The 25036-nt window shown below is 46.6% G+C and overlaps 1 pseudogene; it reads right to left on the bottom strand.

Moving 5' to 3' along the window:
* Positions 1 to 9072: 9072 nt before the first annotated feature.
* Positions 9073 to 25036, bottom strand: part of LOC138262361 (E3 ubiquitin-protein ligase SIAH1-like) — a 119798-nt pseudogene continuing 103834 nt past the window's right edge.

The raw sequence follows: 25036 nt of genomic DNA, 5'->3' as shown, positions 1-25036 counted from the left end.
CGACTTCAAGGTCAACAAATGCCACATACAGATTTTGCCTTCTAAGCAGGGGGTACTTAAAGTACAAGCCGGAACACTTGATCAGAAGTGTTGGTCTTAGGTCTAAACCTAGCTTGGATTGAACCTGGGTATCCTTGACCTATGGTAGACGTTTATCCAATAACTGCCTAGCAGATACTTTTTGCAGATTGTCAATAAGGCTGGTGGGTCTATAATTGGAAGGAAAGCAGGGTCTCCTTTTTTATAAAGTTAGATTAACTCTGCTCCTTACCAAGTATCAGGAACCCCCCCTTTTCCCATACCCCTACCTGCAATAGCAATCGATATAAGATTAATATTGCTAGTCCAAATCTTAGATTCAGATTTAAACAGGTCATCTGGAATCGGATCGGGCCCAGGAGGTTTAGCAGTTTTAAGAAGCTCTATAGCCTTGCCTGTGTCCTCAATCAATTGAAAAATGCACTAACTCAAGCTTTCCTTCTGCAGACAACCTATTAGCTGCCAAGTGTTCAGGAGCTGTAAAAGCATGACAATCTGGTTCAGAGTCTCATGTGGCATAGAGTTTAGTAAAGTGAGCCATCCAAGATGCAGGTTGGATATGATACTGCGACGTCTTGCTGGAATCACTGAGGCCATGGGATAAGTCTTAAAGTCTTCAACTCCAGAACTCCAAAAACATGATGATGAGCCTAACTTGGCCCAGTCTTCATCCGGGTGCGTCCTGCGCAGTGGGAAAATGAAGAGCTTTTAAGTATTGCAGATGACAGCAAACGTGGGAGCACCTGCGGCTGTCATTCCGCAGTGCTTGCTGGTAATTAGTCTCCTGACTCCTGACTTGTGGAATCCCCAGCGGTCCTCTGCAAGATAAAGGCAGGCTAAAGGGTAAGATCTCGAGCTCAGGCAACCCCCACTGTGTCTGTACGTATCACAATACTAGTCACAAAAGCTGCAACCACAGCCACTACAGTAGCAACAACACCTGGAAGAATGGTTGCAAGCAGAGCAAGGACCACATCAGTTACAAGAAATCCACCATGACATGGGCAACACCTGCTGCTACAGTTGTAACTATAGAAAAGACTGCAGCTTCTAGAATGACAACACAGGAACAGAAATAACAGCAGGAACACAAAAAGAAGTCAAGCCTGTTAGCAGTTTAGGGACTACAGGAGCAATCACATCTACCACCACACCAAATATTACAGCTGCCAAAATGGTAAACACAATAGCAGTAATAATGGCTGCTAGCATACGAGATACAATCTATTTTATTTATTTCTGTCTCTTGATATAGTACACAACTCACTCTTGAAGGAGTATCTCAGAGGTCTGCTGATTTGGTTAGTATAACACCCAAAAACAGCCACGTTTTTAACATCTTTTTAAAATGTCCACAATCGGAGCAAATTCGAAGAAGTAAATTCCAGTAGTAGGAAACCATATATGAGAAAGATCTGCCTCCAAACCTGGAGGTACGAATGCATGATGTCAGCAGGAGCGCTTTGTTAGAGGACCTTAGCTGCCTGTGGGCTGATAGTGACTTAGGCATGAGTATAAGTAAACAGGATGGGACTTGTGACCTGCCTTATGTATCAAGCAGCAAAGTTTAAAGATAGCTCGCTTTCTAACAGGCAATCAATGAAGTTGGCTTAAAATGGGGGTGGAGGATGACCGGGCTGGTACATTGTAGATCAGCTGAGTGGCTGTGCTCTGCACTACCTGCAACTTCAACAGCAGGGTGTCATTTGCTGCTAACAATAAGGCATTCACATAGACAAAGTTTTTTGTGGAAGTGTCCTGGAGCCAAGGGAAAACCTTTTTCAAAGGCCTCATTGTAGCAAAAAATGAGCTGCATGTGGCATTAACTTGGTCTTTCATGGACAAGGATTGGTCTAGTTTTACTCCAAGATTTTTTCCCACCTGCTTGGGCAAAGGGGATGGACACAGTTCTAGAGGCCAACAGTCCACTGACCATAAATGTATTGCTTTGCCAGATAGCATGATCTCCATCTTCTAGTTATTCAATTGGAGACAGTTTTCATTCATCCAAACATCAATTTCTCTTATGCAGCCCTCAAATGTGTCCTTCTCTTTTTCAGAGTCAGGGCCGAAGGAGATGAGGAGTTGGATGTCATCTGCATATGACATGATCTCCACACCACACAATCTCACAGTCTGAGCTAGCGGCGCTACATAAATATGGCACAAAGAGGGGCTCTGGCATGATCCGTGGAGACCCCCTGGTTAGTATGTTTTGTTCTTGACTTGAAAGGGCCAAGACAGACATTTTGTATGATATTGTTCAAGAAGTCCCTGAGCCATTGTAGCACTCTACCATGGAGAACTGAGTCATGTAATCTGTGAATTAGAATGGAATGGGAGATTGTGTCAAGGGCTGCAGATAGATCCTAAACCACTAATACGACCGATGTTCTGCATATGTGGAGAGCCTGATATTGGTGACTGCTAATAATACCGTCTCAGTACTGGGTAGTTCCCCAAAGCCCGAGTGAGAGGGGTCTAGGTTCTTATGCTCTTCTAGAAAGGAAGGTAACTGTTTAATAATATACCTATCTAGAGCTTTTGCCAAAAGCAGTGCATGCATTTCTAACCACAGCAAGTGCAAAAGCAACAACTATTGGCACAACAGATGGAGCCACAACTTCAATGATAGTTACTACCACAGGGACCCCAACAAAAAGTAACAATTGCTGCTGCAGCAATCACAAATGTTGCATTACCAACAACAACAGCAGCAAACACAGTAGAGACCACAACAGTGGCGACCATTGCCCTCACTGTAAAGATCACATCTGCAGCCAAGGCAGAAACCAGAGCAGTGACCATAGCTGTAACTTCAGCAGTGACCACAGTAACAAACAGACCTGTCACCACAACAGAAACAATAACAGCACAAATAGCTGCTACCACAGCAGGAAATACAGCAGCAACAGAAACCCAACTACGGTTACAAGCACAGCAGGAACCACTGCATTAAAAATAGTTTATACCACAGCTGTAACCATAGCAGATATCACCATAACAGCCATAGCAGCTACCATAACAGGTACCACAACAGCAACAACATATATTAACACAACAAACTCAAAAGATACATCAAAGGTGGGCACAACAACAGGAGTGACAGATTTCATCACAGCATGGTCAACAAACCAGAACTGCTGCAGTGATAAGAATCATGGCAGCAAACACAGGAGTAACATATGCTGCCACAACAATGACAACCACAGCAACAATTGCCACAAAACAGTGTCTTGGTGCTGACACAAGTGAACTGACAATTGCAGGAACCAAGCAGAGACCATGTCTGACACCCTTTTACGGACAATAGCGGACTTGGGCCTCTCTGCAGGATCACTGCCAAACGTTTTGCCTTCACTCCTCTTATATTTGATGAATTCATTTTGTTTGGGCTTTGGACTCTGTGCATTTTACAACTGTTAACTAGTGCTAAAGACATAAATATGGCAAATTTGTCTTTAACCTGATTGGCATATTTAATTTACTGATAAGTTTCTTGTAGAGTGGTATACTATACAACCCAGGCATGTAAATGAAATGCACCTAGTCAGCCTGCAGCACTTATTGTGTCACCCACTTAAACATTTTCTAGTCCTGCCATTGCAGCCTGAATGCAGTTTTAAAGTGCCAATTTGACTTGGCAATAGAACCCCTCTGCCAGGCCTTAAACTTCCCTTTTTTTTTTTTGCAAAAAAGGTCACCCTTAAGGTTGACCGTAAGTAGCCCTTATTGCAGGGTGCAGTGTAATTAAAAGGTTGAACATGTACTTTTGAGTTTTACCTGTTGTGGTAGTGAAAATCTATTAAATTTGTTTTTTACTACTTTGAGAATTACATCTCCCATTGAATAGTATTGAGTGCTTTATTATATTTAATAAATGTTAATATTCCATTGGTAATGGGTAAGCATTTTGTGTTTGTCGTCTGAGAAATTGTCATTAAAAATCCTCTTTAATGGTAAAACCGGATTTAAAGTTATAATTTTCCCTCGGTGCAACCAGCCTCTTTTTCTACTTCCTATACGTGTGCCATCTTTTTTTATTCCCCAGACAAGCACCTCCACATAGCAGGCTACTTAGTGATTCAGAAGAAATAGCCTCTGCACATTTGTGCATAACCTTTTGCTATGCAATAGTACATTAAAACAAAGCTATTGGCTTTGCTAATGCTAGTTGAATATGTTTGGGAAAACATGCTTGAAGTCCTCACTTCCCTTTCTATAAGGAATGCTATCATTCAGGTTTGTGTCCCTGCTGAATTAAAGATTGCTTCTGGGACTAAAACAGTCAATGGTTGCAGCAAACCATCAACTAGGGAGAAATGTAATTTTTAAATGGTAGAAACCAAGAAGTCGAACCCTTCTTCATCTGTTTAGTGCTTAGTCTCCATGAGAGCATTTTCACATATTTGCAAAGCCTGTAGGCCTCTTGCTTTTGTTAACTAACTAGTCTTAAAACTTAAAATTACCTTTCAAAGGGTCAAACCTTCATCCACAAACTGACCCTATCTACCTGCAGCACTACGTTTTCCTTGGTGTGGTGCAGCTAAAATGTATATAGGTATACTTGGCTCATTAAGAGACAGGTATAAAATCAAAAAATCAGGGCTGACACTCGAATTAGAACTGTGAGATGAGCAGAAAATAATGCAAATCACATTTCAATCCTCCGTTTCCCTTTTACTGTGGAAATTGCAGTATATGTGCATGACAGCATTAGCTTGGTCAAGCCAAATTTAAAAGGAAAAAAGAAAACAAAGAAAAATGGCATTCCCACAAACATCAGCCCATAACCGTACCACAAAACCTATTCAGCTAGACATCTGAATGCCATAATAGACCCACCACAGCTTTTTCTGGCACTTCTGCAAATGAGAACCCTGACACAATACATTATGCTGCCGGAATAGGAGTACAAGGTGCACAGTGCCATTGGCTATTAGCGGTCTCTTGATGAACAAAAAGACCAGGGGGGCACACTACAAGGCTGACACCATTAAATATGGCAAGTCCTCTTTGAATAATGTAGGTCCTCGTTAATATGTCAGGTCCTCATTGTTTTGAGCGAGCCACTGAAGTGGTTTAAGGTACTGAACCATTGCCTTAAGTGCATCCAAAGCTTCAGTTTCCACATGTTATAAAGAATTATGGCATGCACTCCTTTTTATTGAATTCCTTTGTTTGTTGTTGTCACTCCCTGTTTTAATCCACCTGCCCTGGTGTCACCATGACTTAGGTTGAAATGGGCGCCATAGTGTAATGATTAAAGACTCCAGGTGGAGATAATACAATAATATTTTTAATGCGGGGGTGACTCTATTATAGACAAGGGATCTCACACTGGACGCACATTTCTTTGAACTGCAGATAAACCTGTCTGTCTGCAAAACAACTCTTCTCACGGAGAGGTTGGCTTTTCTTGCAAGAGCCTCTCCATATTCTCATGAATGCTGGGCCTTTTAACCAGAGTCGTTCCCAATACTAGCCATCAAGGATTGGCCGTGTGTGGCCACTTTGGTCCCTGGCTTCAATTTCTTGAGAGGCATCCTAAGTTGTCCAGTGAGGTTTGTATTCATTATCGTAGGTGATGCAGTACAGTGCAACTTAGTGCTGTTCTGTCTGCTCAAGTATAGATTGACAGTGCAGTGATGTGTGAAAAGCTCTGGTGGCAAGAGTACAGCCAGCAGAAGATAGGCATTGTGTTGGGCTTAGCATACCACAGAGCTAAATATTATAATGCTTTATTTAGGGTAGAGCATACAAAAAGTCCTGATATTTTGTAGGGCCAGAAAAGGGGGAAAGGGACTTTAACCACTGTTATCAATGTTCCATGACATCATCACACTGCAGGATTTTCTTGACATTTTATAGAGTCCCTTAGGTGAGAATGATTTGAATCAGTACACAGTGATAGAATAGGAAAGGCTTTACTGGTGACCAAGCAAGGATGGCTCACAGTGGAAGCAATACAATCTAAAGACCTCCTTTAGTGTGTGATGGAGTAGGAGGATTGAAATAAAGCTCCACCGTCTCAAATTTGACTTGCCATCCCCTGCTCTGCTAAGGGTAATGGAAACTGCTGGTTTATAGTTGCAGACCCTCCTCTGTCTCTGCCAATGACCATCCATGAGCCACCGGTCCATCCACAACAAGGTCACAGTGGCGTCATCCATTTTCCTACCTATGTCAAATATGTGAGAAATGGTGGAAAAGGAAGGGAAAAATTTTAAGGTGGGGGCTTTCTCCTCAATAGTCATGGATTCATCAAGAGCGGTAATTATTTTCCTAATAGACCCCTACACTGCTAAATAGTGACCACTAGAGTAGGGCCATCTTACTCCTGTGTGAGAGGCCGCTGAGGATGTTGGGTTGAATGTATTTTTATGGTTTAATATTAATAATTATACTTAGTACAATCTAAAAACCAAATTAACTTTAGACGCTTAAACATCAAAATCAGAGTTTAGAATTACTAACTCAACTAAATTATGATAATTTTTATTTTTCCTTAGCAGTGAAGGCCTAGAGGACCTTCTAGGTTTTGAATCTGTGGCATTCAGGTTAGACATAGATATCAGCACTGCAGGCACAGCTCCACTGGGAGATATTAATGGCGAGCTATGAACCTGGAGAAGAGGTAGTTACATAGATAATCATTTATTGCTGGAAACATTATAAGCGGAGCAAAAACATATTTTTCAATCACAATTGAGATCCTCATTTAAAGTTCATAGAACGTGGTACATCTGTATACAAGCAACAGATGCACTGCCTCCTCTCTATGGGGGAAGAGCAATCTCTCTGATCGTAGAGCGTCCTCTTATGAAAATGATTGACCAAATGCCTGTTATTCACTGCGCTGTCCTACTATATACAACAAAGGCCCTCATTACAACCCTGGCGGTTGGTGTTAAAGCGGCGGTAATACCGCAAACAGGCTGGCGGAAAAAAATGGGATTACAACCATGGCTGAAACCGCCAACATAGACAGCCACTTTAACACTTCGACCGACACGGCGGTAGAATCAAACAGAGCGGCGGTCACCGCCAACAGACAGGCGGGAGACAAAGTACCACCCACCATATTACAAGAGGCCTATCCGCCACCTTTTCTGGGGCGGAACCAACGCTATCAAAAGCACGGCAGAAACAGTGCACAGAATGGAAAACACTCATCTCTCGACACCCATTGAGGAACCAGGACGCCATGGAGCCCGAACTACACGTACTGCCCATGCTGGTTTACCTCCTCTTCTACCAGGAGTATGAACGGATGCGGCGGCGACCACGGTGAGTACTGCACCTACAACACAGGGGAGGGGGAAGGAAAGAGAGTGACACACAGACGCAACATGCAACACCCCCACCTTCACCCTCACACACAAGAACAGACACACAAATACATGCAGCAACATTACATATACACCCTCCCACCCCCTGGAAGAATGCAAGGACAAAATGAAATGGTTTCAACCATTGTAATCAAGAAAAATCCAGTATTCAAAAGTCACAATTCAGTATATACAAATATGTACACCAACTACACAAGTCCGGATAGTGTACTAATCATTGTCCGTGGACCACTGGGCCCAAAATGCATGGGCGAGGCCCACACATGATACCTGACTGGAAACGGAGAGAACACTGCTGGGGCATCAGATCGAAAATATACAGGCACCTCAGGGGAAGGGGGAGGGGGGCACCTCAGCCTGATGAACGCACAACGCCACTGCTGCATGAGTGGGGGTCCATGCCCATTGATGTATCCTGGGGAGTGCAAAGCCACAGTCTCTCAAGTCTCTCCAGTGGGTGGGTTGCCCACTGCTTTATCCTGGGGAGTGCAAAGCCACAGTCTCTCAAGTCTCTCCAGTGGGTGGTTTGCCCACTGCTTTATCCTGGGGAGTGCAAAGCCACAGTCTCTCAAGTGGGTGGTTTGCCCACTGCATTATCCTGGGGAGTGCAAATCCACAGTCTCTCAAGTCTCTCCAGTGGGTGGTTTGTCCACTGCTTTATCCTGGGAAGTGCAAAGCCACAGTCTCTCAAGTGGATGTCATGTCTCCACTGGTTCTGGAGGGGGCCTGGTGCCCAGAGTGCTTCATCCTGCCAAGGACTGAGGTAGTGGATGTATCTCTCCACTGGTTCTGGAGGGGGCCTGGTGCCCAGAGTGCTTCATCCTGCCAAGGACTGAGGTAGTGGATGTATCTCTCCACTTGTTTGACAGGTATTACTTTAATGACAAATATAAAAGATGTATAACATCTCAATTTTGAGACTTGATTTTTGATTCAAGAAATGTGGAAAGCAACAACTTGTACTGCAAAGCAATTGATAGAGGAACAAAGCTATAATTTAAATCTCACTAAACCTCTTTGTAAATGTGCCAGAGCATATTTTTCCAACATTTCTGCACAATTGCTTCAAGTTGTGTTTGCGGGCAACAGATGACTCTTTAAAAAAAAAAAAAAAAGAAACAAGCGTGTAACATCAATTTAGTTTTGTTGTGGCAATTTAGCTCACCTAGATGCTCAAACTATCACAAAAATAACTGAATTTAGAAAAATGAGACTCGAAGGTATCAACTGAAAACAAGATTAGACATCACAAGATATAGTTGATCACGAGGTACGAAGAACAAATCCTTGTTTAAAAAACCTGCATTACAGACAGGTCAAATTTACTGATGAAAAACTAAAAGTAAATACAACTTAGAAATACACAAATTTTACACAAAACAGCAGCAAATACTATGTAGTGAATTACAAAAGAAGAAAAAGCAAATGGGTAGAGACCACTCATAATGGCTTGTCAAGGGTGAAAAATAAAAATAAAAAAATACACAAAACAGCATCCTTTACACTGTACAATCTACAAACACATTGCAGAACTATTTTACATCATTTTAAGATTCAGGCTTCTTTTTAATACAAAAGATGCCCATCTCAGGGTACATATATTTATATATATATATATATATATATATATATATATATATATATATATATATATATATATATATATATATATATATATATATATATATATATATATTTAGAGCAATATATATATTTCAGTGGTTTACTGTTGATTTAAATATATTAGTGTTACTACATGCAACTGGTTCCTGTACTTTAACCGTCTTACCTTTATTACCCTTCATACGCCAAAGATCTAGTAAAATAGTTTGCATCTGGCAATAAATATCAGTAAAGGTGAACATTGGCACTGTTGCCTTATTTGAAAGCAGTTAAACACTGGCCTGAAAAACAAAAAGGACTGCCATTTCAGCACATGGATATTGTCACGTTGATTCCCAAGTTGCCATTTTCTGCAAAAAGCTGTGCAATGCTTGTATCAAAAACTAGACAGTCACTCTTCATAATGGCTGTTGCAATTCCTTCATGAATTGATCGAGGAGTTGCTTCCCAAGTCAATCGCCGCCTATGACCATTAAGTTCCAATCGATAAGCAACATTTTCAGCTTGTTTGCGTGTTCCTATGAGCTGAACAATGGCAAAGAATTGCTGATGTCCATCATATTTCTCCTGTTTCTCCAAGACCAACATGAAATGAAAGCCAAAACAAGACTGCATCATAACCCAGTCGACTGCACCAGGAAGATTAATGTCTGTAGCAAGAAAAAATATATCTTCTCCTTGCAATGTTGTTATAGACTTATGTTGATGCATTAAATGTGGCATTACAGCATCCAATGAACCTTTCCACTTGCAGGATGCACCAGGGCAAGGACATGAGTAAGGCCTGAGCTCGCAGAGCTCTTCATGATCAGCTTTCTCTTTATGGGGCAAGGTCACCTCACATCCAGAAGAGGCAAATTTACATAGAAATAACACAGAATTGGCAACTTTTTCCATAGCCAATTTCCGAATTGATCCCAAAGGGCCAAGGCAAGTTGGACAACAAGTAAGTTTCGGTCGAAGCTGCTACAAACCAAATGGCCACTCTGACACTGAAGAATTGGAGGCAAGACATAGTCAAAACACACAGGGCACTCAAAGAGACTGGCCAAGTCATTGTTGGATGCTGTTGTGCCAGTAAGAGCTGGAACCCTTTGAGATGGTGTAAACTTTGAAGTACCTGTGGGAAGTGCAGTAGCAGTCTAACGGCTAATTTCTGACCAGTATTAGTCCCCCGACTAGGCCTGTTGGTAGCGTTCTCTCGGTCTAACGGGGTCTCAGAAGACTGCACCCCGCCTCCTCCTCCCCCGCCGGTATCAGGGCTGCTCTTGTTTTCTCATCCGCACAGGCCGCGCGCGCGCACGTTGCGGTTCAGGGGACGCGGCGGCTGTTGTGAGGGAGGGAGAGAGCGCGCGACCCGCCTCTCAAGAATGAGGGAGGAAACAGATAACGCGATGAACACTTGGACGCATAAAACGTAGAACCACTTGTTTTGGAGGGTGCATGGTGCCCAGAGTGCTCCACGTGCAGTGTGGCCGGTATATTTCCCTCACCTGGGTGTGCGTGCCACGAGATTTGCGAGGTTCAGGTAGCATGATATGCCATGGAGGCAGCGACCTACCCCACACTGCTGCGGCTGTGCCTTCCACCTGCAGGTGTAATCAGTGATGGAAGAAATGCCTCATGGAAGCCGTCCAGGATCCAGGAACTCTCCTCCAGCCTGAGACGACTGACCACTAGGGATGGTAGCCATGTCAGTGGATCGTGCCTGTGTCCGAGGACGCCGTGGGGCCGGTGGCGGTGCTTGTGGCGGTGTCTGTTGTGGCGGTGCTTGCGGTGGTGCTTGCGGTGGTGCTGGTGGCGGTGCATGGGTCAGCACCTGCAGAGGGACACAGCAGGACATTTTCTGTTGCCTCGGACGGCTGCCCACTGGGGAAGTTGCTGAGGACTGTCGCTGAGGCTGTAGACGTGCCGGGGGCGGTGCAAGTGACGGTGCAGGTGGCGGTTGTGGTGGCGGTTGTGGCAGCGGGGCAGCTAGCGGTGTTCACCGCCATATAGGTTGGCGTGGTTGTGGGCAGAAAGTGTGACACTGGTCCCTCAGTCGGTGCCACCATGTCCTCTCCTCACCTGCTCTTCAGCTTTTGGCCCTTCCCCAGCTTTGATGGTGCCGCAGTTGTCTTGCCACTATCCCCTTTGGTGTTTGCTGAGCCCCGGGTGGCTAGTACGTTCGGCTTCTCCCTCCAGGATGTGGGCACCTTTTTTACCTTGGCAGGTGGTGGAATGTCCTTGCCCTCGCTAGGTGGCACACTGGCAGCCTGATGGGTGGCACACCCCATGACCCCACAGTTGCTGGCACCACTGTGCCTGGGGATTTGGTGGCTGAGGTGCTGGGCTGGGACCTGGAAAGCCTGTCCCTAGGGGAAGGACGGGGGGGAGGTGTAGGGAAGAGGTCAATGTTAGCCAGGAACAGTTTCTTAGACACACTGGGATAGGAAGATGGAGGGTGGTTTGGGAGTGGAGGTAGAGGTAGTGGTTGTAGGAGGTGTACGTCTGCTGAATTTGGGTGAAGGTGCATGGGCCGGAGGTGGATGGGTGTTGGGTGGGTGTGTTCCTGCGTTTGTGTAATTTGGGAGAAGGGCCTCACAGGCACCCTGGGAGAGGGCACTGGGGAAGTGTGCATTGTAGTGAGGGTGGTGAGTGCACATGAGCGGTGTGTGGTGATGGGCGGGCTGGTGATGGAGGCAGTGGCTGAGGATGTACTGCATGCAGGTGTGAGTGGAGACGAGACAGGGAGGGAGGAGGAGGACGTTGAGGAGGAGGACACAGTGGAGGCAGTGGATGTTGCTGTGTCTGCATGGGGATGGTGCTTGTGTGAGTGCCTGTGGGATGTGTGGTGCTTATGTTTGCCTGAGCCACTCTTGTGTGTTGATGAGTGTGCATGCTGGTCTGATGGTGTGCTTGGGATAGGCTGAGGTACAGGGGATTTGGTCTGGGTGGAGGAAGTTGGAGGGGGGAGGCTGGACACAGAGACAATGGCTGCCAGCAGTGCTGAGGCCTGAGCCTGAAATGCTCTCTGTTGGGCTGCCTGCCCAGAATGAATGCCCTCCAGGTATGCATTTGTTTGTTGCAAATGCCTCTCTACACCCTGGATGGCATTCACAATGCTAGATTGCCCAACAGTGAGGGATTGCATAAAGTCAATAGCCTCCTCATTGAGGGCAGCAGGGCTGACTGGGGCAGGGCCTGAGGTGCCTGGGGTGAAGGAGATGCCCACCCTTCTGGGTGAGCGGGCACGGGACACACGCTGAGGGGCTGCTGGGAGGGTGGTGCTGGTAGGGGGGGTGGTGGCTGTACCTGTTGATGCAGTGGGCACAGAGGTCCCCACCACCGAAAGGGAGCTCCCATCAGAGGAGGAGTCGCTGTCACTGCTGTCTGCTCCTGTCCCCGCCATGGAGCTCCCTCGCCCTGTGCCCCACTGGTGACTTCAGACTCCGTTGTTTCGCCCTCCAGGGCCAAGTGGGTTGCAGCTCTCTCCTGCTCCCGTGCCAAAAATGCCAATGCACACAAGAACAGGGAGACCACAAAAAGGGGGTGGAAGACAGAAGAAAGACATGTTCAGTGCATGCAACACCACTACCTTTGGCGGACACAACACACATGGAGCAGCCCTCTGCACTACGCCATACACAGTTCCTAGACATTTCAGCTGACCATGGGGTACGAGGCCTAAGACCAATTGCTGCACACCTGGAAGTCACAGGAGCCTGACTAGATGTAGATGGCTCTTACCACTGGTGTGGTTGGGGTTCCACATAGCCTGCCTCACAAGGGACCTTGCCTACCAACTTCTCCCTGGCCTAGGGGAACCCGCTGCCCACCTCCCCCACCCAGACACCTCATAATGGGCGCTGAGGCATCTGAATGAGAGTGTACTCACCCCCTTGTGGCTGCTGTGATGCCATCAATCGCCCATCCAACTCCGGATAGGCCACCGCCAGGATCCGTAACATCAGGGGGGTCATGGTGCAACGGGCACCCCTCCCACGTTGGGAGGCCATCCCCAGCTGGGCCTCCACCTTCTTCTTGCTCCAGCGGCGCAGGTCCTCCCATCTTTTAAGGCAGTGGGTGCTCCGTCTATGGTAGACCCCCAGAGTCCGGATGTCCCTGGCGATGGCACACCAAATACCCTTCTTCTGGTGGGCACTGACCTAGAGGAATGGTACAGGGGGAAAAGGAAATTACTTACCTGTCCGGACCGTCATACTCATTGCCCCCAGTTCCCACCCTTGCCCTGACGCACATACACTACCCATCCACAGATGCAGGCCTCAGCCCCCTCCTATATACCACTCAAAACAGGCATTGCCCATGCAGCATGTTCACAGTGTATTCACCTGTTTGTCTGGTGGACCGTACAGTTGCGTGTACTGGGGGAGGACCCCATCCACTAGTTTCTCCAACTCCTCTGAAGTGAAGGCAGGGGCCCTTTCCCCAGACACATGAGCCATCGTCGCTTCCAGACTGAGGTCACAGCAGCACTTGCAGTGTAGGTACTCTCCTGTTGAAGGTCAGGTATCAAGTGAGTGAACAGAAAGAAAATGGCAGTCACGTCCGCGGCAGTGCGTACCGTCACCTCCGGTGTACATCGTTATTGGCTCCTGGGACCCATAGGCCCCAATGTTAACCAATGCTGAATTGCTCCGCGGTCATCGACCACCCACTGCGACGGTGTAGAACGCCAGCGCAGTTACCTCATATCCCCTTGTCCAACCTTACAGGTCAGGCAGCTGCCATTTCAGGAGGCCACATGGGAAGGATGTTAACTGAGTCACACCTATCTGGCCGGGAATATAGACAGATACCGGCACATTGCGGATTAATTACGTTTCTGAAAATAAGACATTGTGATACCTCAGTGTTGGATGACTCTCTGCTCGCTGTTCTCCTCCATAGGGCATGTCCGCTGGGCAGGTGATGAGATGGCGGCATCCTCTGGTGTACTGACCCCTGGTGGACCTGTCGACAATGGAAGAGAGACACATCCTGGTCACATACAAACCTGATCGTGCAACAATCCAGGAACTGTGTGCCCAGTTGGAGCCAGACCAGATGTCAGCTATCCGCCATCCCACAGGAATCCGCCCTCTAGTGCAGATCCTGTCTGTACTCCATTTCCTGGCCAGTGGGTCTTTTCAAACAACAGTAGCCATGGCATCAGGGATGTCCCAGCCAATGTTCACAAACGTGTTGTCCAGAGTGTTATCTGCCCTGCTGAAACACATGCGCAGCTACATCGTTTTTCCTCTGGTGGAGGATTTGCCCACAGTGAAAGGTGACTTCTATGCCCTGAGACATATCCCCAACATCATTGGTGCCATTCATGGGACACATGTGGCTTTTGTACCCCCCCCGCAGAAATGAACAGATGTACAGAAACCGGAAGAGCTACTATTCGATGAATGTGCAGATGGTGTGTTTGGCAGATCAGTACATCTCCCATGTCAATGCCAAGTACCCTGGCTCTGTGCATGATGCTTACATTTTAAGGAATAGCAGCATCCCTTATGTGATGAGCCAACTCCAGAGGCACCGTGTGTGGCTTATAGGTGAGGGCAAGGTCCCTATACAGTTGACATAGCTTTCTGGGTATGGGTCTGTCCCTAAGGGTTAGTGTGTGTCTAATAGTTGCCCCTCTACATTTGCTAGTGACTCTGGTTACCCCAACCTGTCATGGCTACGACCCCAGTGAGGAATCCCAGGACAAGGGCAGAGGAACGCTACAATGAGGCACATTGGCGAACTAGGTGGGTGGTCGAAAGCACCTTCGGCCTCCTGAAGGCCAGATTCCGGTGCCTCCATCTGACAGGTAGATCCCTCTACTACTCACCAAAGAAGGTGTGCCAGATAATCGTGGCCTGCTGTGTGCTGCACAACCTGGATTTGCAACGCCAGGTGCCTTTTCTGCAGGAGGATGGGCCAGATGGTGGCCTTCTGGCAGCTGTGGAGCCTGTGGACAGTGAAGAAGAGGAGGGAGAAGAAGAGGTTATCGATAACCGAAACATCACCAGGCAATACTTCCAGTGAGACACGGGTAAGAAGATGCCCCTGCTTCCCACATCTCATTCTATTGTTGGAACTAGCATAAGTGAGTCATTTTCATTTAGTGTACAGACCCTAACTTGTCACTTTGACTTTCCATTTCACAGATTTGGGTCCAACTTTGTGCCCTCTGCTATGTTTACTGCTGGCCTACAGCTGTGTTACATTGGTATGTGAACAAGTAAATTGACATTGCTATATTCCATAGTTATTGCAATTACACATTAGTGAAAGCACAGACTGACTCCAGATTGTTTTGAGATTGAAGTGTGTTTATTCCTGTGCTAATAAGTGGAGGGGGTTGTAAAATGGGCTGGGGTGATGGTGGAGGAATATCCATGGCAGAGCCCAGCCTATTTGTTTCACAGGTGCATTGTCCAAAGGGGCATAGGAAGTGGAGCAATGGCAATTTAAGGATGGACAGGGTGACATAGTGGGACAGAAGGGTGACATTCAGGGGGGGTCTCATTTCCTGGCGGGGGTCTTGGCAATGTTCTCTGTCTTGTTCCTGGATCTCAGGGACCGTTTGTGGGGTGGTTCTCCATCTGCAGGGGGTGGGTTGCTGGTGTTCTGTTGTTCTTGTGGCAGTGCCTCTTGTCCACTAGCGCCGGCGGAAGTGGAGGGCTGTTCATCGTCCAGGCTAGTGTCAGGGGCCCCTTGTTGTGCCACTGTGTCCCTCCTGGTGTTGGCGAGGACTTCAAGTCCTCCCTGATCCCAAGGTAGTGTTCCTCCTGGGTTGGTGGGTTTGCCTGGGTTCCCTGTAGTGGTGGACCCACTGCTGATTGATGTGTCCTGGGGACAGAGGGATGAGCCCGCTGGGTGGGTGCTGTGCTGGGGTTTCCTCAGGGGAGAGGCTCTGTGGTGGCTTGTGACAGTGTAAGGGGAACCGACTGTCCTGAGGTCCCAGATGGGCCGGCTGGTCATCTTGATCCAGTTGTGCAGAGCTGCTGTCATCACTGTGGGCCTCTTCTGTGAGGGGACTGGATATGTCTGGCACCTCCTGTCCAGTGACGTTGGGTAGGGTCCTGTTGGGGTGTAAATGCATAATTATTGTATGTGTGTGTGCCATTGTGTGCAATGGGTGGTTGACCCTATACTCCAGTGCTTGCATTTTTGGCTTGGTCCTTGTGTGATTGGTGATTTTGGGGCATGAGTGAGTCTCTGTAGTGGACATGCTTGGGTCAGGGGTGTCCATGCATTGGTGTCACATGCAGGGCTTGGTTTTGGGATGTGTGGGTTGGGTTGGTGTGGTATCTGTGGGTTGTTGGGGTGATGGGTGTGAGGGTAAGGGTGGGTGGGAGCATGTGATGGCATGCAGGTAGGGTCGGGGGGATATAGTAGTAAAGATTTGCCTTACCAGAGTCCAGTCCTCCTGCTACTCCTCCGAGGCCCTCAGGATGCAGTATTGCCAAGACTTGCTCCTCCCATGTTATGTGGGTTGTGGGGGAGGAGGTGGGGGTCCACCGCCAGTCCTCTGTACAGCAATCTGGTGTTTGGAGACCACGGAACGCACCTTCCCGCGTAGGTCGTTCCACGTCTTTCTGATGTCATTCTTAGTTCTTGGATGCTGTCCCACTGCGTTGACCCTGTCGACAATTCTGCGCCATAGCTCCATCTTCCTTGCAATGGAAGTCTGCTGCACCTGTGATCCGAATAGCTGTGGCTCTACCCGGATGATTTCCTCCACCATAACCCTGAGCTCCTCCTCAGAGAATCTGGGGTGTCGTTGAGGTGCCATGATGGGGTGTGGGAGATGTGTGAGGTGGTGTCTGTTGTAATGTGTGAGAGGGTGTGTTGGTGTGTGTTGTCTGAGGTGCGTGGATGTTGTGTAAGTGATGGTGTTGTGTGTCTGTGGATGCTGGTGTTGTTTTTGGTAGAGTATCTCTGGTGTGGGTTAAAAATTCTGGTAGTAAGGGTTTGTGGGTGATGTGGGTGTCTGCTTTATATTGGATTGGGTGTGTGGGTGTGTGTATGTGTATCAGGTGCGTGTATTTCGAATTGTCCAATGTGGTTGTGTTTTGTATATATGTGTGTATTTTGAGCGCGGCGGTGTGTACCGCTAATGGATTACCACGGTTGAAAGACCGTCACATTGATTCGTGGGTCGTGATACTGTGGGTGTATTCCTGTTGGCATGACGGTGTCGGTTTTGTCATCGCCAGTTTATCACTGACCTCTGGTGTGGCGGACTTGTTTTGGTGTCTGTATTGTTGCAGATTCCAGGCTGTGGGTCGTAATACCTGTAGCGGAATTACGCGGCCGCAGCGGTATGTTGGCGGTCTTCTGCATGGTGGTAAGCGGGATTTACCACCAGGGTTGTAATGAGGGCCAAAATGTCTGTCTATAAATAGGGTACATACGAGGAATATAGAGTATAATACACTGCTTATTGCCATTGTTACGTGGTAATAAGTAGTATTTTAGCAGCACTAACTATAACCTGCATCCCGCCATGTACTGCTTTCTACCTCACACATGATATCACTCATGACGTGTTCTATGACAACATTTATGACATTACTGATGACATTCCCCTTTCCCCAGGGCCATCCTTTTACTTTAAGGGGAGGGTTGCACCTGGTTCACACTCCAGATGATTTTGGCCCTTCAACCCCATCCCCTTGGACCAGGTGTTATGTTTAGGGGGAGGGGGCATGCGGCCCCTTTCCCTGGGCCAGTTTCAGTCCCGGGGACCCTATCCCACAGGGCCTGGCACCATTTTGAGAGGATGGCAAATATTGCTCTGAAGGAGCAATACAAATTTGTGAGAGAGAAGATTAGGTGCCTGAGCTTGGTCCTTGGTTGCTAATCACAGTAAAGGGCAGTGGAAGTATATATATATATTTATATATATATATGTGTTCACTTAAAAAACCATAGAAATTCAGCAGTTATAGTTTCAAGTAACTATAACTTACACCATAAGGTAACTATAACTCATGCCTCTGCAATGCACACTTTTTTCTTCAATAATTTGACTGCTAATGTTTCATTCATATTTTTTATGATATTATAGAAGTTGTCATGAGTGCTGTAATTTATAGGGAAATTAGCAGCGCATGGTAGAGGTGCGAGTTGCTAAGGACGCAAGTTATGGTTACTTGAAATAACTCTAACTATAACTGCTGAATTTTTAAGGTTTTGTGTGAGTAAATTCAGAATCTAACTATAATATCCCTGTAAGTTTTGTTTTTTTAAGTTCATTTCTATGTTTCTTTCACTTTTATTTCCTAACTATAACATCCCTGTAACCTTTGTTTTTTCAGTGTTTTTTTTCATGCAGAGTAATTTTACTCACCATACGTTAATCCAACCACTGCCGGAGACAGGGTTGGCCACAGGGCCTGCCTCTGTGGTTGTGATAATAGTTGTGAGAGGGTGTCTCTCGGGTTTCATATTGGGGAAGGGGGGACGCACACCTGTTCTCCCAGGCTGATTTTAACCCCGTGAACCCAATCCCCGTGGCCCGGCCTTAACCCATATTCAGGGTCGGCTCTAGTGCGGTGCGACTGGTTCCACCACACTGGGTGCTGACTTCGGGTGGGGGCACTGTATTTGTAAGTTTATTATGGTTTCAAATGCAACTGCTGCCACGTTTCTTGCTTCCAGCTACTTTCAGGCAACAATAAACCTTGACAGACAGCTCCATGATTAAAGTTCTTCCTGGAGAGAGATTGGAGTGTTTGCTAGTGGAAATTTTGACTCATCATAAGGTAGCACTAGCACAGAGGGTTAATATACCTGCTGCAAAGAACATCTGCCATGCACATCACAAAGTGCATGTAATGTGAATAGGTCCATTGGTTATCGCTTTTGTCAGAGATCCTGTTGTTGCTTGCTGTTTAGAAGTTAAAATCCTAATATAGAACAGTGAGAAATTAAGTGTTATGAAAGAGCTGCATGTAAACTTCAAGGTTTAGATTAGAGCTTTAGATTTCTTCCCAGGTCTTTCATTAACCTAAAGCTGCAAAACGGGCTAATCTGAGTAGAAATCAATTCTTATTATTAAAGAGAACCCCTAACCATGGTGTGTCTGCGGGCAGGGAATCAAGAAACCTCTACTCCCAGAAAGCAAGAGCTGTTTGACGGGTCTTGCTTGCTGGCTGGAGCTGACAAAGCTCTGGCCAAGTCAGAGCAAACCGCTATGTCCTGGGCGTGGGCACCCCAGAACATAGCAGAAGCCAGTGTCAGAGTCACCAGATCCTCTGGGTCTGTGCACATTCCCAACACTTCCGCCACAAGACAGCTCCAATACTCTGATTAGAATTGTCACAGAGTCTAAGAGAGTCCAAGTGGGGAAAAGGGGATTAGGAAGGGAACAGCTGGAAAGGAGACCTGTAGGAAGCAAAAAGGTTAAAACACACAATATCAAAATTACGTTATATGAATATCAGTACTAGGCTATGAATCTAAGCATTGACATTCTGAAAACATGGACAACCTAAGCATAGACCTAAAATGATTAGGCTCCAAGATGACTGGATACCTGTGAGGGAATCAAAAAGATTAAATGCAATTTTCAAATTCAAGAATTATCATTTGCATGAGGATCAGGAAGGAATCTGAATGATTTCTAAACCATCATATGAATCGTGTTTGAGAAACATATTAGGAACACACAGCATTACGTCTAGAAACCTGGTTCTTTGTTCTTTCAAATTGCTGGAACATGACTTGCGCACATTGCAGATCTTTACATAGGTAGTAAAAAATATCATAGGATGATAGTGCACCAAGAATAACACAAATTAGACTCGAGAAATAAATCACGCTACTTGCCAACTCAAAAGCCACCAAGTAAATGCCTTAAAATGGTAGCGCATAATGAACACTGTGATTTTAAGCACACAAAACGAATCGGGCGTCTTGCTGATTCGAAAGCCACCATGTAACTGTCAAGGAATGGTAGCGCACAATGAACATCATGAATCAAGCACGAGAAAACGAATTGTGCGTCTTGCCGATTCGAATGCCACCATGTAACTGTCAAGGAATGGTAGCGCACAATGAATAACATGAATTAAGCACGTGGAAAGAATTGCGCGTCTTGCCGATTCGAATGGCACCATGTAATTGCCAAGGAATGGTAGCGCACAATAAATAACATGAATTAAACACAAGGAAAGAATCGCACATCTTGCCGATTCGAATGCTACCTTTGTAAATGCCATAAAATGGTTGCGCACAATGAATATCAAGAGTTAACACACAAGAAAATGAATCGCACGTCTTACCGATTCGAATGCCATCATGTAACTGCCTAGGAATGGTAGCGCGCAATGAATATCAAGAATTAAGCTCGAGAAAAGAATTGCGCGTCTTGCCGATTCAAATGCTACCTTTGTAAATGCCATAAAATGCTAGCGCACAATGAATATCAAGAGTTAATACACAAGAAAACAAATTGCGCGTCTTGCCGATTCGAATGTCAGCATGCAAATGCCACGAAACTACAAACGCACATTCACAAACATAAGAGTACGTTAGATTATCATGCAAAGATTAGGCCCAATAACTCGAGAGTTTTCGATAACGGGGTCGGGGGCCCAGCCCGACCTCCGTCTTACTGCCCTGATCTAGGATCACCAATGAAAGTTAAAAAAGGGCTAGGCCTGGAGGATCAAAGTAGGCCGCCGGAACAGGAGCTCAGGAAGTTGCTGCTGCTCTGCACTGGGACCTCTGAATAGTGAGCCCGTGGAGCTGGGCTGGCTCCCTTTTATAGAGTCTTAGCCCAGCCCACCAACCACACCAAGGCATGCTGCAGGGAAAGCTTCTAGAAGGCCCTGGAAAGGGACCACACCCTGACACAGTCTGAAAGCCTGCGGCAGTACATTACATGAGAACAGTATTTATGTGCATGGTGAACATAAGTTCTCAGGATTAAACTCTGCAATGCAAAAGGTTAAATAACATCATATCAGCACAATGCATAAATTATGTTAGCTTGAAATGATTTGGTTTTTGCATTCTAGTTGGCAGTAGAGCGCGCACTGCCCTGATGTTGACAGCCAGCCCTGGTGGTGTTCCCCAGGGCCATTATTGACTCCACGAGGGGGACTGCACAGCCTCCCTCCAACATTTAAACAGCTCCATGGGAGGTGTGGTCCCCGGGGTCAGGGGTCTTCAACTGATCCCCTCCATTCTTTCAATTCGGCCAGTCATGGGGTTGTGGGAGGTGGTGGGGCAGCCCCCCTGCATATAATCAAAGCATCCATGGGGAGGTGGTGGCCTCTGGGACTGTGAGGGGGGTCCGTGCTGACCTCCTTATTTTGAAACAATTGCCCTGGGAAGGTGGCGGTCCCTGGAGCTGCGGGGTGGGGGGCATGCGACCACAGCACATAACAGATTGTTAGTCCCAGGCAGGTGGTGGGCGCCCTGGCCTGGGGATCTGTAGGACCCCCTACTAAAATTATAAGATTTCACACTGGGGAGGTGGTTGTCCCTGGGTGTGGGGGCCACATGGCTCCCCTAATACTTCTTTTGAGCCCCAGGAAGGTGGTGGTCCCTGGTGCATAAATAAGCCCTGAGAGGGGCTCCATGCCCCCCCTCCTTTATTTTGGATATGCCCTAGGGACCTGGCCCACCCCGGGGCTTTACTGAAACAAGCAGAGGAGACCACGCTTGTTTTAAAAAAAAAAATCTGCAAATCCACAACCCCATTGCAAATTTGCTGCAACATTTTTTTTAAAGTTCTTTTAAGCCTTATGGGGTCCCTCTGGGACCCTTGCACCAGAGCTAAGGGGACTGTGTATCCCTACCCTGTCCCTTGTTCTTATTTTTTTAATCTTTTTTTTAGGGACTAAAGCAGAGTCCCCAGATGACTGCCAACACTTCCTTGTTGAAATGTTGGCAGCCAATTCGATCTCAGCAAAAGAGCGGGAGGGTTTGTGGACCCTTTACTTCTCTCTCTCTCTCTCTCTCTCTCTCTCTCTCTATATATATATATATATATATATATATACATATACAAATTTGAACTTTCTTTAATAGTTAAAAAAAATACTGAACAGATTAACACCAAATAACTGAAAGAGCGCTTTCTGGAGCTAGACCTACATTTCTGGCAAATTTGGTGTCATTCTGACAATCAGCTCTGGCTGTTCAAAAACACTATGCACATTGACATTTGGAAAAACCGTTTTAGAACCCCCCTTTTTCTTAGCCCCCACTTGATGGATCACCTCAAAACATTCCAGACAACAGCTAGCATGAGCATCAATATATATATATATATATATTTTTTTTTTGTTTTAATTGGGAAGATTCATCAACCGGTGCCAATTATATAGGCAAGTTAAAAAAAGCTTTTTCTATAGAACCTAGGTACTAGTTTACCAGTTTACTTTATTGTAACAGATGTTCAGCTCTTTGGTAATCCATGACAACAGTCTCTAGTACTCTCATACACATTACAAAGTACTTTACTATAAGATCAAGAACATGAAAATAAATATGATGATGGATTAAATGTTTGATAAAATAAATTATAAATATATTATGTTTATTTCTGCTGTTAAAAACATAATTTGATTCCAAAGATTGTTTGTATAATAGTGAATGTTATGTTTATTACTTGCAGTCTGTATGTATATCTCTTTAAAGATTAGGCATTGGTATAAGGAGGATGTTCCTTTAAATAGTTGTTGTGCACTGTATCACGTGATGGCACAGTCGAAGGCTTTCTGCCGAAACGCATAGGCCAGCTTGTTTGTAGCACCTCGCACTTTGCATTTTTGTAATTGAATATGAGAAAATAAATTTCCTTTAAAAAAAAAAAAAAGATCATACCAGCTTGTGCAGTCTCCTCGATCTATCCAGATGAATGGATTGTGGATTGGGGTAGGTATACTCAGGAAAGAGGTTCACATATATATATAATTATATAATAGAAGATATATATAAATATATATTCACTAAAATTAAAAGTTAAGGTAACTTTATAGTTGGAGGAATTTGTCAATGGCAACATTCATTTTTTTTAACTAAAAAAACAGAAATTTTCCAGTTACAGTTAGCAGCACTAAATATAACTTGCGCTTCCGCATTGCACTGCTTATTAGCTCACACATGACATCTCTCATGACATATTCTATGACATTTATGACATCACTGATGATATCATCCAACAAGTGTGCTAGTTTGTGTTATAGTTTACATAGTGGTGTAAAACTACTATATTACCTGTCGACCTAGTTTTTTTAGGTCCTGGGTTTCCCATTCCCTAGGGCTGTGCATTGTTTTATGGGGAGGTGGGCCATACGAACCCCCACCCTGAGTGATTATCGGCCCCAGAGATCATCCCCCACTTATTTAAATAAAGGGCAGGGGGATACAATCCCTCTTCCTCGAGCCTTGTTAGGACCTTTGGACCCACTCCTCCAGGGGCACTCTTTTATATAAAGGGAAGGGGGTGCAAATGGCCCCCCACCTGTGCTGATTTTGGCTCTAGGGACCCCATCCCCCTTGACCTGATGTTATTTTTAAGGGGAGGGGCAAATGGAAACCTGCCATATAATGAACAAAAAACCCAACCCCGCCAAACATTCCCACACCACCACTCCCCGCCAGGACCCTGTCGGTGGGAATCCCAGCCCACCCCACCGTGCCACCGCCAAGCACACCCACATCCCGCCCTCCAAATAATGATGCACAAATCACCTCAGCGGACAGTGGAGGCCAGATGACCATTGGCAGCTGAGACCGCCACGGGCGGCAAGTGGGCCCAACAGCAACCAATGCACACATTGGCCAGGCTTAGCACCCACACACCTGACACACATCCAGAACCCCATAAAACACCCCCAGACACACCCCACAATCCCTTGCAAGGAAACCAGGACCAGAAGACGGAGAGCACCAGATCCAGACAGTGAACGCCAACAGACAGGACACGCATAGCGACCCACACAGGAGCACCCAAACACCGTCCCCAGTCCCGACGCCATCCACCACCATCACCATGTCCCCTCCAAAAAATCCACGCTTAACCGAAAAGGAGCTAAGGACCATGGTGGTCAAGATCCTAAAAGTGGAGCCACAAATATTCAGTTCCGAGGTGCAGCACACACCCATCGCCCGGAAAATTGAGCTGTGGCAGACCATTGTCAACAGGGTGAATGCAGTGGGACACCATCCATGCACCAGGGACGACATCCACAAGAGATGGAACGACCTGCGGGGGAAGGTCCGGGCCATGGCATTCAGGCACCACATCGCAGTGCAGAAGACTGGGGGAGGACCGCCAACCACACCACCGCCAACAGGGAGAAGAAGGTACTCGCCATCCTGCACCCAGAGGGACTCACTGGACTCACTGGTGGAATGGACTTAAATAAGTTGTCTACATTTACCCCATATAGAGAATACCTTTAATACATGCACCACCCCACCCCACCCACACCCACCTAGACCCACACCCCTCCCAGCCATTACCCATCACATCCACCACCCTGCATCACCCACAACTCACTACCAGGCCCACATCACTCCCGCTGTGCACAGCCACCCACCCCTGCATGTACCCACAATGGAATAATAACCCCCACCACAATGTAACACCACCACTGCCACTAAATGCAATGTCCACCTCACAAAGGCACCCCTGAAGGCCACTGAAAGGCACACCAGCACTAAATTGCACAGTACAGTCCACCTCAAACCCTCATTCATATGTAACAAACATTTCTATGTCCCCCAACAGGCACCACCACCCATGCAACCCTAATGGAGGGGACACGGAGTGCCACAGCATTCCAGGGAGACAGAGGCACATCATAGGACACTGGTGAAGAATCCCTGGACACTGATGAGCAGGCAGGCCCCTCACACAGCCCTGGATGCTCACCATGCAGCAGCCCCACCCAGGAAAACACTGTCACCCCTAACACCCAGTCAAGACCAGCAGGCCAGGGGAGGCGTGCCCACACCACTGGACCCAGGGCACAAACAGGTGGAACACAGCAACAGAGGCCACAGTCTCCCAC

The sequence above is a fragment of the Pleurodeles waltl genome, chromosome 10 (assembly GCF_031143425.1).
Source record: "Pleurodeles waltl isolate 20211129_DDA chromosome 10, aPleWal1.hap1.20221129, whole genome shotgun sequence".
Taxonomy (NCBI): domain Eukaryota; kingdom Metazoa; phylum Chordata; class Amphibia; order Caudata; family Salamandridae; genus Pleurodeles; species Pleurodeles waltl.
Note: the sequence above shows the minus strand (reverse complement) of the source record. Positions and strands in the feature narration are given on the sequence as shown.